Raw genomic sequence first — 12,592 nt, forward strand, 5'->3', positions numbered from 1 at the left:
TACTTCAGTAAGAGGAGAATCAGTGGCCATGGGTGTGACTACATTATCGTCAGGACATTGAAGGGCCTGAGTTTACGAGACGTTGAGAAATATAAAGTCATATAAAGTTTGGTCGACATCGACAGATATAACAGAGTAAAGAACTGGAGGGACAACAATCTAACAACCAACTATTTGGTGATTCTTGATGACAGGTGATACAGAAGATGGCGGCAGCAAGACCAAATGCTAAGAACAGTTGGGTCAATATGAACATGGCAACTAAAAGAGCAATATGATAAGCCCAGAGGTGAGGACAGATGGGGTAGCTGAATCAATAAAGCCAGAAATGTGTAAGATGATAAATGGCAACTAGAAACTGATACTCAACTGTGGTGGTGGGGAAAGAAGGAGATGTCGGGGGCCATGCTGAAAGGCGTAATGACGTCCTATTTAAAAAGGCTGCTGCTCCTCAGCTGCTGCAAACTTTTCCATCCAGGACTGGGCTGAAGTGTCCAGAGCTTCTGATTTATGATACACTCGGAAACTGCAGATATTTATGAGAAAGAACCTTATTTTAAAATTTGACAATGAATTCAAATTTAAAACACTGTGTAGGCCTATACTAGGCAGGCCAAAAGGAGGAGAAGGAGAAGAAGGGAAGGAAGGAAGGAAGGAAAAAAGGAAGGAAGGAAGGAAGGAAGGAAGGAAGGAAGGAAGGAAGGAAGGAAGGAAGGAAGGAAGGGAGAGGGAGAAAGAAAGGAAAAAGAAAGAGAGAGAGAGAGAGAGAGAGAGAGAGAGAGAGAGAGAGAGAGAGAGAGAGAGAGGGAGAAAGAGGAAGGAAGGAAGAAAAACTGAAACCTAACAAAGCAGAAGACTGGATTGGATCCAAAGGTCATCATTTCTCTACATATATGAATTAGGTGAATTTTTAAAGAACTAATATTTGTCATAGTAAAGAGACCATTTTTGAAGTTCATAAATTTCTACAGTTTCACTTATTTCTTCTTTTGTTGCTGTTAAACTTCAGATGTAAGTTTCATAATTTTCCTTAAAAATGTCACATAAAATTTGAAACATTATCATAAAATTATATTTCCTTCCATATGTATGTGGAGGGATGGAGAGAAAGATAAGTACATTTATTTATAAGAATATATATATATATATACATATATATAATATATGTACATATATTATACACATATATATGTGTATATTATACACATATAATATACATATATATATATACAAACACATACATATATAATATTAACATGGGCTCAACAAAAATCAGGAGAAATTAGCAATATACCAACGAATGAAAAACTAATCAAAGAATTCATCTTTAATAATAGTTTTCCTGTAATGGGTTTTATACTTTCAAATTTTTCATCTTTTCAACTTTCAAGAAAACAATTATAAAGTATCTATTCTCTGCAGATCCATTGTTTAATATATAGGCTACATTTTAAAAAGCATGTAGAATATTTCAAACTTTTAATATTGCTATATAATAGTTGAGTAGAAAAAAATGGAAAACTTTCATATTTCAAATGATATATTGATATATATATATATATATATATATATATATATATATATATACGATTTTAAAGCTTATGAATGTGGAGAAAATGGGTTAAAATTAGTTATTTTTTGGTATCCTCTGCCTTTGGTTAACAGAAAACATAAAATGCTTTTTAGAAGATGGTTTGCTTGGATTGTTTTCTTCCCATTTAAAGTATATAACTGAGTATATTCATGGAGTTGTGTAACTATTACCAGTATCGAATTTTAGTACATTTTCATCACCCATGAAAAACATTCAAAACATTCCCATTAGCAGTCATTCCTCATCATACTCTCCCCGTTCCCCAACCCTAGGCAACCACTAATCTAGTTTCTATTTCTGTCGATTTGCCTATTCCGGACATTACGTATAAATGCAGTATAAATTTTGGTCTTTTGTAATTGCCTTATTTCACTAAGAATGTTTTCACATTCTATCCATGTTGTAGCAAGTATCAGCACTTCATTCTCTTCATTACTAAATATACTTCTTTTTAGAGATATACCATGATTTGTTTATCCATTCATCAGTTGATAAACATGTGGGTTGTTGCACCTTTTGGCAATTATGAATAATGCTGCTATGAACATTTTTGTACAAGTTTTTGTGTGGATGTGTTTAAATTCCTCTTGGGTATACATCTAGGTTAGAATTCTGGGGTCATATATCAATCATATGTTTAACTGTGAAACTGTTTTCCAAAATGATTGTATCATTTCACATTCCCTTCAGCACTGTTTAATTGTTCCAATTTCTCTACATCCTTGTCAACATATGTTGTTATTTTTCTATTGATTATAGTCATCCTAGTGGGTGGGGGTCAGTTAGTAGTAACTCATGGTGGTTTGAATTTGCATTAACCTAATGGATAATGATGTTATACATTTTTTCACATGCTTATTGACAATCTGTATATCTTCTTTGAAGAAATTTCTATTCAAATCCTTAAAAATTCCATTATATATCTTTTTATTATTGAGTTGTGAATGTTCTTTATATATTCTGTCTATATGTCCCTTATCAGATATAAGATTTGCAGATATATTCTCTCATTATCTGGGTTGTTTTTTAACTTTCTTCCTGATATCATTTGCAGCATAAAATTTTTAATTTAGACAGAATCCTAAGAATCCTAGTTAGGTTGTTTTTTATTTTTTGTTTTTTGTTGTTGTTTTTTTTTTTGTCACTTATCTTTTTGGTGTCGTATCTAAGAAACCATTGTGTAAGCCAAGGTTACAAAGATTTAGGTTCAGTTTTTTTCTAAGAATTTTATAGAGTTAGTTATTACATATATATCTATAATCCAATTTGAATTAATTTTTATACAGTGTAAACATGGGATCCAAATTCTTTCTTTTGTAAATAGGTAGGTAGTGGTCCCAGCATCATTTGTTAAAAAGACTACTCTTTCCTTATTAAATTGTTTTGAGACCTTTGCAGAATATCAATTGGCCATTAAATTAAGCTTGTATTTTTGCAGTCTCAATTCTAATCCATTGATCTATATGTCTATCCTTTTGCTCATACCAGAGTGTTTTGATTACTGCATCTCCACAGTAAGTTTCAAAATTGGGAAGTGTGAATGCTCTACTTTTTTTCTTTTTAAAGATTATTTTAGCTATTCTTCACTCACAGAAATTTTAGGATCAGCTTGTCAGTGTCTGCAAGAAAAAATACATCAGGGGTTTTGAAAAGAATTGTATTGCATCTGCCGATCAATTTGGAAAGTATTATCATTTCATTATTAATTCTTCTGATGAAAGAATATGGGACATATTTACATTTCTTTACATTTTCTTTTATTTCAACAATGCTTTGTAGTTTTCAGAATGCAAACATTGTACTTATTTTGTTAAATTCATTCCTGTTTTCCTTCCCTTTGATTATATTATACATTTTTTAAATTTTCATTTTCATATTTTATTGTTAATGCATAGAAATGCAATTGATTTTTTAATACTGATCATTATTTTGCAACAATATTAAACTCATTTATTATTTCTAATACATAGTTGTTGTTTTGTTGTTGTTGTTGTTGTGTGTGTGTGTGTGTTTGTGTGAATTTCTTAGGATTTTTTATATGCCAGGTCACATCACTGGCAAACTAAGATAAATTTACTACTTCCTTTCTAATCCAGATGCATTTATTTATTTCTCTTGCCTAACTGTCCTGGCTAGAATTTCCAGTATAGTCATACTGATTCCCTTTTTATTACCATTTTTACATGGTCTTCAAAACAATGTGCAGATTGAACAACAAATAAAATGCATACTAATTAGAATGAACAATAAAATAATGGACTTACAAGATACAAAATTCCAATCTGCACACAGAGTAGGCACATAACAAATGTTACTGAGCAATGAGATGGCGCATTCCAAATTATTCTCATATCTCCTCTCTTCCTCTATCACTTTGGGGATTTCTTCACCCATTTCTGGGCTTTGGAGGGAAGCCTTCTCTGACAAGATAATTATATACAGTTTTACAGAAATTACATGTACATGACAATTCATACAACCATTTCTTCTACTATCCTCATGTCACACTGGGGCATTGGGGAACTCAGAAGACATATTTTCCTGTACTCCGCTGGGAAGTGTATCCCAAAGGCCTGCTCTTATAAGATTCCCTATCAGAGGAATACTCACCTGGTTCTCCCACCATCTTTTTCTTCTCAAAGGGATTGCAAAATTTCTCAATACCAGCAAAAAAACAAAAGCCTTTGAATAAATATGTCTTCTTCAAAATGTATTATGTAGTTCTGTCATGAACTTTAAAGGCTAAGGCCTAAGTGTAACAAACTCCAAAAGTTCAAGTCCTTGCATCTCAAAAGCATCAATAACCAATGATCATACTCTATGTCTCCTCCTGTTTTCTGTTGTAATAGCTCTTCCATGTGACAATAGATCCTTCATTGCTTAGCTCTCTGAACAGTGGATGGTCATGTTCTCAACAGAAATTACTGAAAGTGGGAGAAAAACATCAACCAAAATTCCAAAGCACTAAGGATGTCACGTATTGATGCACTTTAAAGTGGAGGATATTTTCTGAAGGTCCTCATGGCCCTGTTGACGCACGTTGACTGTATCATCAAAGTCTCAGGATTGGATGTGAGGCATCCAACGACAGGTGGACCATGCGAGTAGAAGACCATGCAAATTTTAGTTCCCCAAAGGAAACGGAAAACCCACCCAGATCCAGAATTATCCACAGCAAGGACGAACAGGTGTTTCAAAGCAGCAAATCAAAAAAATACGCTAATCTTTGGAATTCTCCTGCAAACTTGAATTCTGATTCTATAGAAAGGATAAGAGAGTGGACAGTTGTAGAAAGTACATATACTATATACAGTCTGCTAGAGCAGTATCAAGATCTAGGAATACTGAGACACGTCTCCACAGAGCGGTTGGAAATACTGTAGACAAGACAATCTTATTGATTTCATTGGCAAGAACTAGGCCACCAGATGAGTGATCTGGGCTCCAATCCTAGAATATTAAGCAAGCAAATAGCAGAATGCAGACTTGGGATCAAGGCATAAACTGAAACTTATGGTCATGATGAGAAGTACAGGGCCGGGCATTCCCCGCAGAGAGGACCAGGACCACGAGGCAGGACAAGGTCTCATTTCTCGTACATGCCCACCCTCCACCTATCCCCATTGCTGGGTAAAGGGAACACTGACCTAATTGGGTCAGATTGCAGAAGAATGATTTTGCCAGTTACTTATACATTGGGTTGCAGTGCATCAGAAGTTCATAAACAAAGATGCATTTCATTCTGTTTTTCTTTCTTGAATTCTCTGTCATTTCTTTTCCCTCAAGCAAGGAGCAAAGTGAGTCAGGGTCTGCCTGCTTAGAAAAACGTAGTTATCTTAGTTTATTTCTCTTCTGTAATGAAAAGATCACATTGTTTAAGGGTGGTACTGATTCACATTAAGATTTAGTGTTTCATTAGACCTCAGCCCTAAGCCCTGCTTATAAGAGAGTTTGAATTTACTGGGTACGAGCCTAGATCATAATAATAAACTTGTGCCTTGTGTTCTCATTTACCATTATTCTTGTTTAAATATATCTTTGCTACAGGAAATCATGGAAAGGAAAAATTGCTGGGATAAAAAAAGTGATTCATGCATCCCTGGGTCCTCTGACTATAATACCATATTAATAACATCTAATAGGGCTTCAAACTTTTGTGATTAAAATGTAGTCTCAGTACACATTTTGTGACTAAAGATTTTGAGAAAAGACAGGAGTTGATATCAATTAACATATTATTATAAAGGAAATCATGAGAATGAATAACAGGACAAGAGATCATACTGAAAATAAGAGAACAAAGGGGACCATGGAACATGCTTACAATTAAGGGAGCAATAGGAGCCAGAGTAGATAACAGAACAGAAGCATTTGGAGCAATACAGAGAAACCTAAAAGTGCCATGACAGCCAATGTAGGAGAGAATGAAGAACAAAGGAGCTGTCCACCTGGTTGCATGCTACAGAGATACAATGGAGGGTGAGAACAGAGGAAAGGCTAATTAAATTAGCAACTAAAATAATGTGGATAACTTTGGACATGCAATCTCAGTAGAATGATGGAAACATAAACAATTGTTAAAAGCTAGAATTGAAACAAGAAAATGGAAGCCAAAAACTGGTGGCAGAGAAAAGGGAGAGGTTTTTTGACGAGGGACAAGAAAGTGATGAAACCAATAATATGGGAGTAGAGTCAAAAGAAGAATACTGCAGGATTAAAAAATAGTCGTAGAGAATTGTTGATTAAGGAGAAGGGCCCTGTAGAAATATCATAAGGCATTATGCAAAAGCTATAGTGGGATCCTGCAATATTCTGAAGGAGCCAAGTGTTATCAGAGAAACCATGTCTACACGTGCTTACTGGCCTAACAATCTTGTTAAGTAGTCAAATAAGTTGTTTTTAGCAGGTTATGGTCATTGCCAACCTATATTGGCTCTTAATAATCATTTCTGTCTTCAAAAACTAGCTGTTTGACGGTCTATTCTATACTTTTTGCCCAGAGTTAGTTAGATACTTACTGACTTTCACTACAGAGTAGGTAGCATTCTTTCAGAGGGGCCACACATGTGTTGAACTGTGTTTCCTTTTACTATCTCAGTATTTCACTTTACTGATGAAGAAATGGGACTATAGAGTATGTTACTGATCCCCAAATCATTAAATAGTTACTGCCAGAATCTGAGCCCAGGTTCACTTTTTACTTTATTTTGGAGAATTTTGCTTTAGTTTTTAACTTATTCTTTACTTAATAGTCATGCCATATCTTTTCTATTGCTGTATAACAAAGTACCCTCTAAAAAACCGTGGTTTAAAGCAACCATTTATTATTTTCACACATGGTTTTCAGGGTAGGCTGAGCTCAGCCCGGTAGCTCTCATTCAGGGACTCTCAATGTGGTTGTCCTGACGTGGTGGCTGAGGCTGGAGTAATCTGAAGTCCCAAATAGGTTGAATGTCCAAGATGGGCTAACTCACATGATGGGGCTGACCGCCAGAGCATGTGCACATAGCTTGTCTGGGGCCTGGACATCTCCCAGCATCTTGTCTGGTTTCCCAGATGGAGCGTTCCAAAGGGGCCCAGAGAAAGCTGCAAGACTTATGAGCTAAGCTCAGGAGTCCCAGAATGCCTACTACATTCTATTTTCAAGCAAGCCACTTAGGCCATCCCTGATTAAGACCAGTGAAATGAGTCTCTACTTCTTAGGTGAGAAGCAACATGTGTCTATGGAAAGGAAGGAGTTGACGGTGTCCATTGTAGAAGATCTTCTACCACGCCCACTTAAGATTAAAAGAATTAAAGATAGTTGTTTTGCAATGTATAAAATATTACTAATCTTTGTTTCTTCGATACTTGCTATCAGCCTCTTGCTGATTTCACATTCATCATCAAGCCTACTGTTACGTGATCATGAAAACAGAAACTGTCTAAATCCCCGTGTAGTTAAGATGGCTACCTGTTAGTGCATCATTTAAACTCTTAGAATTATTGGCTAAAATGAAAAAAAAATAGTAGTATACTTTTATTTATTCATATTTTCTCTCATTAACTTAATTAAATAGAAATTATATGAAGTAAATATATACCTACTTCTTCTGTATAAGCTGCTACTTATATACAGATAGCATGATTTACCAAAATACTTTTCCTTAAGATTGTTGCTATAAAACAGTCTTAAAATATTACTGTATATTTAAATTATACTAATTTTAGTCTTGACTGAATTTTCAGTCTATCAATACAAATTATTTTAAAACACGCTTTTCTTTATTTGGGTCTTAACGATTCTAAATTGATTCCTTAGCTTTCAATGGCCAAGAATTATTCCACTCTCAACTTGTAACATGGCCACCAAAAGCATTCATCAGGTTCTTTAAATTCAATATTTTTCCCTCTAAGAAATACAGTTGACTCGTGAGCAACCAGGATACTGGGGGCACTTACTGTAGGTAGAAAATCCACATAAAACTACAGTCAGGCGGGACCCTGCATAATGTGAATTCCCAGCGACAGTTGACCCTTGAGCAGCACAGGTCTGAACTGTGCAGATCAATTAAAAAACCCCAACGTATATGTGGTCCCACGCAGTTCAAACCCGCATTGTCCAAGGGTCAACTGTAGATAGGTTATGAGATCCGCAGGATGAGAAAAGTTGTTAACATCCTATTTAGGGGAGAGAAGACTGGGTATGACACTTCTCCTGAGAAAACCACATTTCCAACCCTGAAAGGAGATTCATGAGTCGGAAATAAAGGTAAGATGTTGCCTGCCTGTACAGAGGAATAAGAACCTACTTCGGTTACTGGGGAATTTTGGTTCCTTCAATGTCGCCATCCAAGCATAAAAGTCAAGGTCATCATATAGAGAAAACAATGGCTTGGCAGTCTTTGCTGTTGGTAATGCTTATCCTGGAATGCTCTGGACCTCTTTTTTCTCATTCAAATAGGGTTAAAAAAAGACTGACTTCATTTTAATATGGTCATGAGAATGATCAAATGAAATGAAATGACGAAGCAATTTGCAAACTTCACAGCACTATAAAAATGTAGCTTCTTATGATTATCCCCAAATAAATTTGTATTGTGCATAATGTATAGTATGTTAATTTGCTAGGTGGAAACATTTTTGTTAAGCATGAGTGGCAACACTTTAAAGTGAATCTTCAAAAGCTACTGATTTTTTAGTATCTCCTTAGTTTAAATAGCTCCTTTATTTGATGTGCAGTCCCCAGGTGAATTGCATGCTGTGATTCTATCATTGGTGTAAAACAAAAATTTGGGTTTTTCTAAGTATAAAAGTGTTACTGAACCATAGTAGAAAAATTTAAGGATATAGATAGTTAAAGAAAAAAAGAAGCATATTATCCCACTATTCAAAGTAACAACTGTTAACCATTTGTTCTATTTCTACAAATATCCATCTATAATTTTCATATAGATAGAGACAGAAGTGGAAAAGGATATGGAGATACATGGCATATCTGTTTCATTTCCAGCTCTTTTCATACAGCAATATAACATGTCCTGGACAAAGAGGATGGCCTACGATAAGGGTTAGAATCTCCCCCTTCCTCAAATTCCTGTCAAGACAGCACAGGTAACATAGACAGGAACGTTTTGTTCTCCTCAGGAGAAACTATAGACGATATCACTCAACTAATGGAAATCTTAAATGGGTTTCAAGCAACAGTGAGGGAAGAGGGGTGAGGAGGGAAAGCAAGGTGCCACAAACCTGCTACTGCCGGCCCAGCTCCTGGAGCCATTACGCTTAGGAGAGCCCACAGCCAGCAGCAGAGATCAGGGAGAGCCCAGCTGTCAGAGCATTTCTATCCCAGGTAGAAGGCTGTTCACCTTCTGTATTAGGCAACTGACATTCGGAGAAGCCTAGCTGGATTACCTACTTCCTGGAAGACCAACGTATTGAAACAAAACAAGAAACATTTTTTGTTTCATACATCCTTGCTATACAAAGGGGAAAGTCTTACATTTAATTTTCATCCATCTACATGGTTCAGAGGTAGGAGTCAGACCACTGACTCCTACATACCATGTGCTGAGGTCAGGGTGAGGTCTGCAAAAAGGAATCATCAATCTACATAACTGCACATGAAACCCATATCAGCCACTGTTTCCAAACAAACTGTAGATGTGTTTTTAAATGCAGACGTCTCTTGCTTGCTGGAGTTATTATTATGGCGTTTTCTGTTGATGTTTAAAATAGCTCCTTTGAAGAATATATAAACATTACAGAGAATGATATTCACATGGCTCATAGTTTCATCTTTTTTCAGGGGACTTTCTTCGCCTCTGAAAATCTTAGCATCCCCCATCCCTGTCTCTTTTTTATTTATCTCTATAGGTTCTATCACCTTCTGAAATACTATATTCCTAAACCATTTCTTTTAGGGTCTATCAACTTCCCCAAGCCCATTTGAAAAGAAGCTCTATAAGGCCAGGGATTTTTGTCTGTTTTATTCATTTGTGTATTCCCGTGCCTAGGATAAACCAAGCATAGAATAGGTAATCAATGCACGCTTGTTGAGTAAAGGTATGAACCAGTGGATTCATGGGATATCATGCAACTTTAGGTTTGCCTTCCACTATCTCTTTAAGTGTATTCTGTGGAGCTGGTATGTATCATTTTCTAGAGGGAAATTTGTGGGAATCTCTATAACCCTTCTGATTGCTTTTAGGTGACGGAAGATCTTGTGGTTACTCTAGGTTATAAAGTACAGTTTTCGCTCTCAGTTCAGAAATGCATATATCCAGTTCAACGGAATAATAAAAAACTCAAACCCATTACTTAAAACTAGAACTTCACCCCTCCCCAAGTTTGAGCCTGATGAATTAGGAAAGAGGAAAATGTTTGGGGAGGCAGATTGTATTACTCTTTACTTAATATTTTAGTTTTGCTCTATGCGGTACTCCTTCCTGTGAAAAGATGAAATATCCCACCCTGTTGAATTCAGGGGAGATGAAGTAGTATTCACTCCCTTCTCTGATTCCCTCCTGTTGACTGTGGGCTGGATCTTATGACGTGCTAGAAATGAATAGAAAAGTAATATGATGCCACTTCCATTATAAGTCTAAAAAAGACTGTGGTATTTATCTTGCTGGTATTTACTTTTTGGTCCATGCATTCTTGTTCTGGTGGAGCGGGACACCTGGCAAAGAAGTAAGGATGACCTCTAGCCAACAGTCATGGCACAACTCAGGTCTCTCAGTCCAGTAGCCCAGGAGGAACTGAATCCTGCCAATCACCACCGAGTCAGCTCACAAGCAGATTCCGTCCCCTATGACTTTTGAGGTGAGTGTGGTCCTGTCTGATCCTTTGACTGCAGATCTTAAGAGGTCCTGAAGAAGGGAAATCAGCTATGCCCTGTCTGATTATTGACTAACTAGTAGATAATCATTGTGTGTTGTTTTAAGCCATTAAATTTGGAGTAATTTGTTATAAGGGGACCTGAAACATAGAGGAGAAGTTTGTCATTTCTACCAGGAGCTTTAAATGTTGTCCAACATGTTTCTTTTTGCTTTGCCATGTTGACTGGTGATATTCCAAATGGAGGCTGGATTCTGCCATGAAGACATGTGGAGTAGAGCCATTGCCAATCTACAATGGACACACAGTACAAATGAGAAATGAATCTTTGTGTTATAAGCCACTAAAATTTGGAGATTAGTTGTTAAATCAACATACAGCATTCTCTAGCCCAGGGTTTCTCAACCTCGGCACTACTGATATTTTGCTGAATAATTATCTGTTGTAAGGAGTTGTCCTATACATTTTATGATGTTTAGCAGCAACTCTGTTTTCTTGTCAGTAAGTGGCAGTATCACTGCCCAGGCACTTTACCATCTCCCCAAATTGTGGTGACCAAAACTGTCTCCAGACATGGCCGCCATCCCTTGGGAACAAAATAGTCCCTGGCTGAGAACCACAGTTGTAGTCTATCCTGACTGATAAGGTCGGTTTTCCCTCCTTCCCACTTGGCATAAATAAATGCAGTTGTTCCGGCTGGTGGCTGATGAGTCCTTCTTCAGTCCCTAGATACACTTGGCTGCTTTTGACTATGGTTTGTCTACTTCTCCAAGTAGAACTCTGAGACAGGAAATACAACGATTGGATGCTCGCATTCTTGACATATGAACCCCCACTTGGTTTACAGAAAACACTTTTGCCTGAATAGAATTTGAAGATTCAGGATGATCCCAACTCAGGATGTGCCACCACCAGAGTAGCTACACACGCTGAATGGCATAGTTGAAGCTCTTCCTACTAGATTTGGGATCAGAAGAAGGCACCCTCCAACCTTCTGTGCGGCGGGGAGACAAGCGGGGGCATTTCTTGAAGGAAATGTACTTCTTTAATCTCACACAGCTGATCCCTTAGACCATCGTTGTTATCTAGAGATTAAAATCACAAAACTGGTTTCTGCTCACTTCCTTTAAAAATCCTTGATGACCAAACCAAAAAAAAAAAAAAAATCTTTTATGACCTTCCGTTTAGGATGTAGTCTCTATTGTTTTGAATCTTCAACTGAAATTAACATAGAAGTAAATCCCTTATAGCACCCATTAGAGTAATTTATGATTTTCCTAATACACAATATTTTTCAATTGTAAAGAATAAAAACCTTACTCTGAATCTGTGCCACAACACACATGATCTACTCTGCTCAGCTGAATGAAAACATAATTGTTACTTTGAGTTTAATCTAGAGTAGGTTTAAGATTTCTCTCTGCTAGATAACATATATTTGGCCTCTTCCATATACTACACACCAGGCTACTCTCCAGTAGCTCCTTTCTCTTCTAAACTTTCTAAGGATCAAATCAAACACATTCTGTGCTAGGGTATTTTCAGCAGTCAGTAGCAGAGGGTTTTAGGACTCACCTCTTCCGTCTGGCCATCTTCTTTTTATTCTTTTTTAAGTTTTGCGAAGTCTGTCTATCTATCTGTCTGTCTATGTGTCTATCTATCTGTAACAACTCCCAGTTT

The 12,592-nt window shown here is 36.6% G+C and overlaps 1 protein-coding gene across 2 annotated transcripts in view; it reads right to left on the reverse strand.

The window, feature by feature from the left end:
- Nucleotides 1-12,592, reverse strand: part of CTNNA2 (catenin alpha 2) — a 1,256,663-nt gene that overhangs the window by 1,060,155 nt on the left and 183,916 nt on the right. Inside the window, exon 2 of one of the 2 annotated variants that reach the window (XM_033125182.1) lies at nucleotides 371-526. The exons of the other annotated variant lie outside the window; for it this stretch is intronic. The gene's annotated coding sequence lies outside the window, so the exon portion shown is untranslated. The remainder of the gene's footprint in view (nucleotides 1-370; nucleotides 527-12,592) is intronic. 2 annotated transcript variants of the gene reach the window in all.

The sequence above is a fragment of the Rhinolophus ferrumequinum genome, chromosome 13 (genome assembly GCF_004115265.2).
Source record: "Rhinolophus ferrumequinum isolate MPI-CBG mRhiFer1 chromosome 13, mRhiFer1_v1.p, whole genome shotgun sequence".
NCBI classification, from domain to species: Eukaryota; Metazoa; Chordata; class Mammalia; order Chiroptera; family Rhinolophidae; genus Rhinolophus; species Rhinolophus ferrumequinum.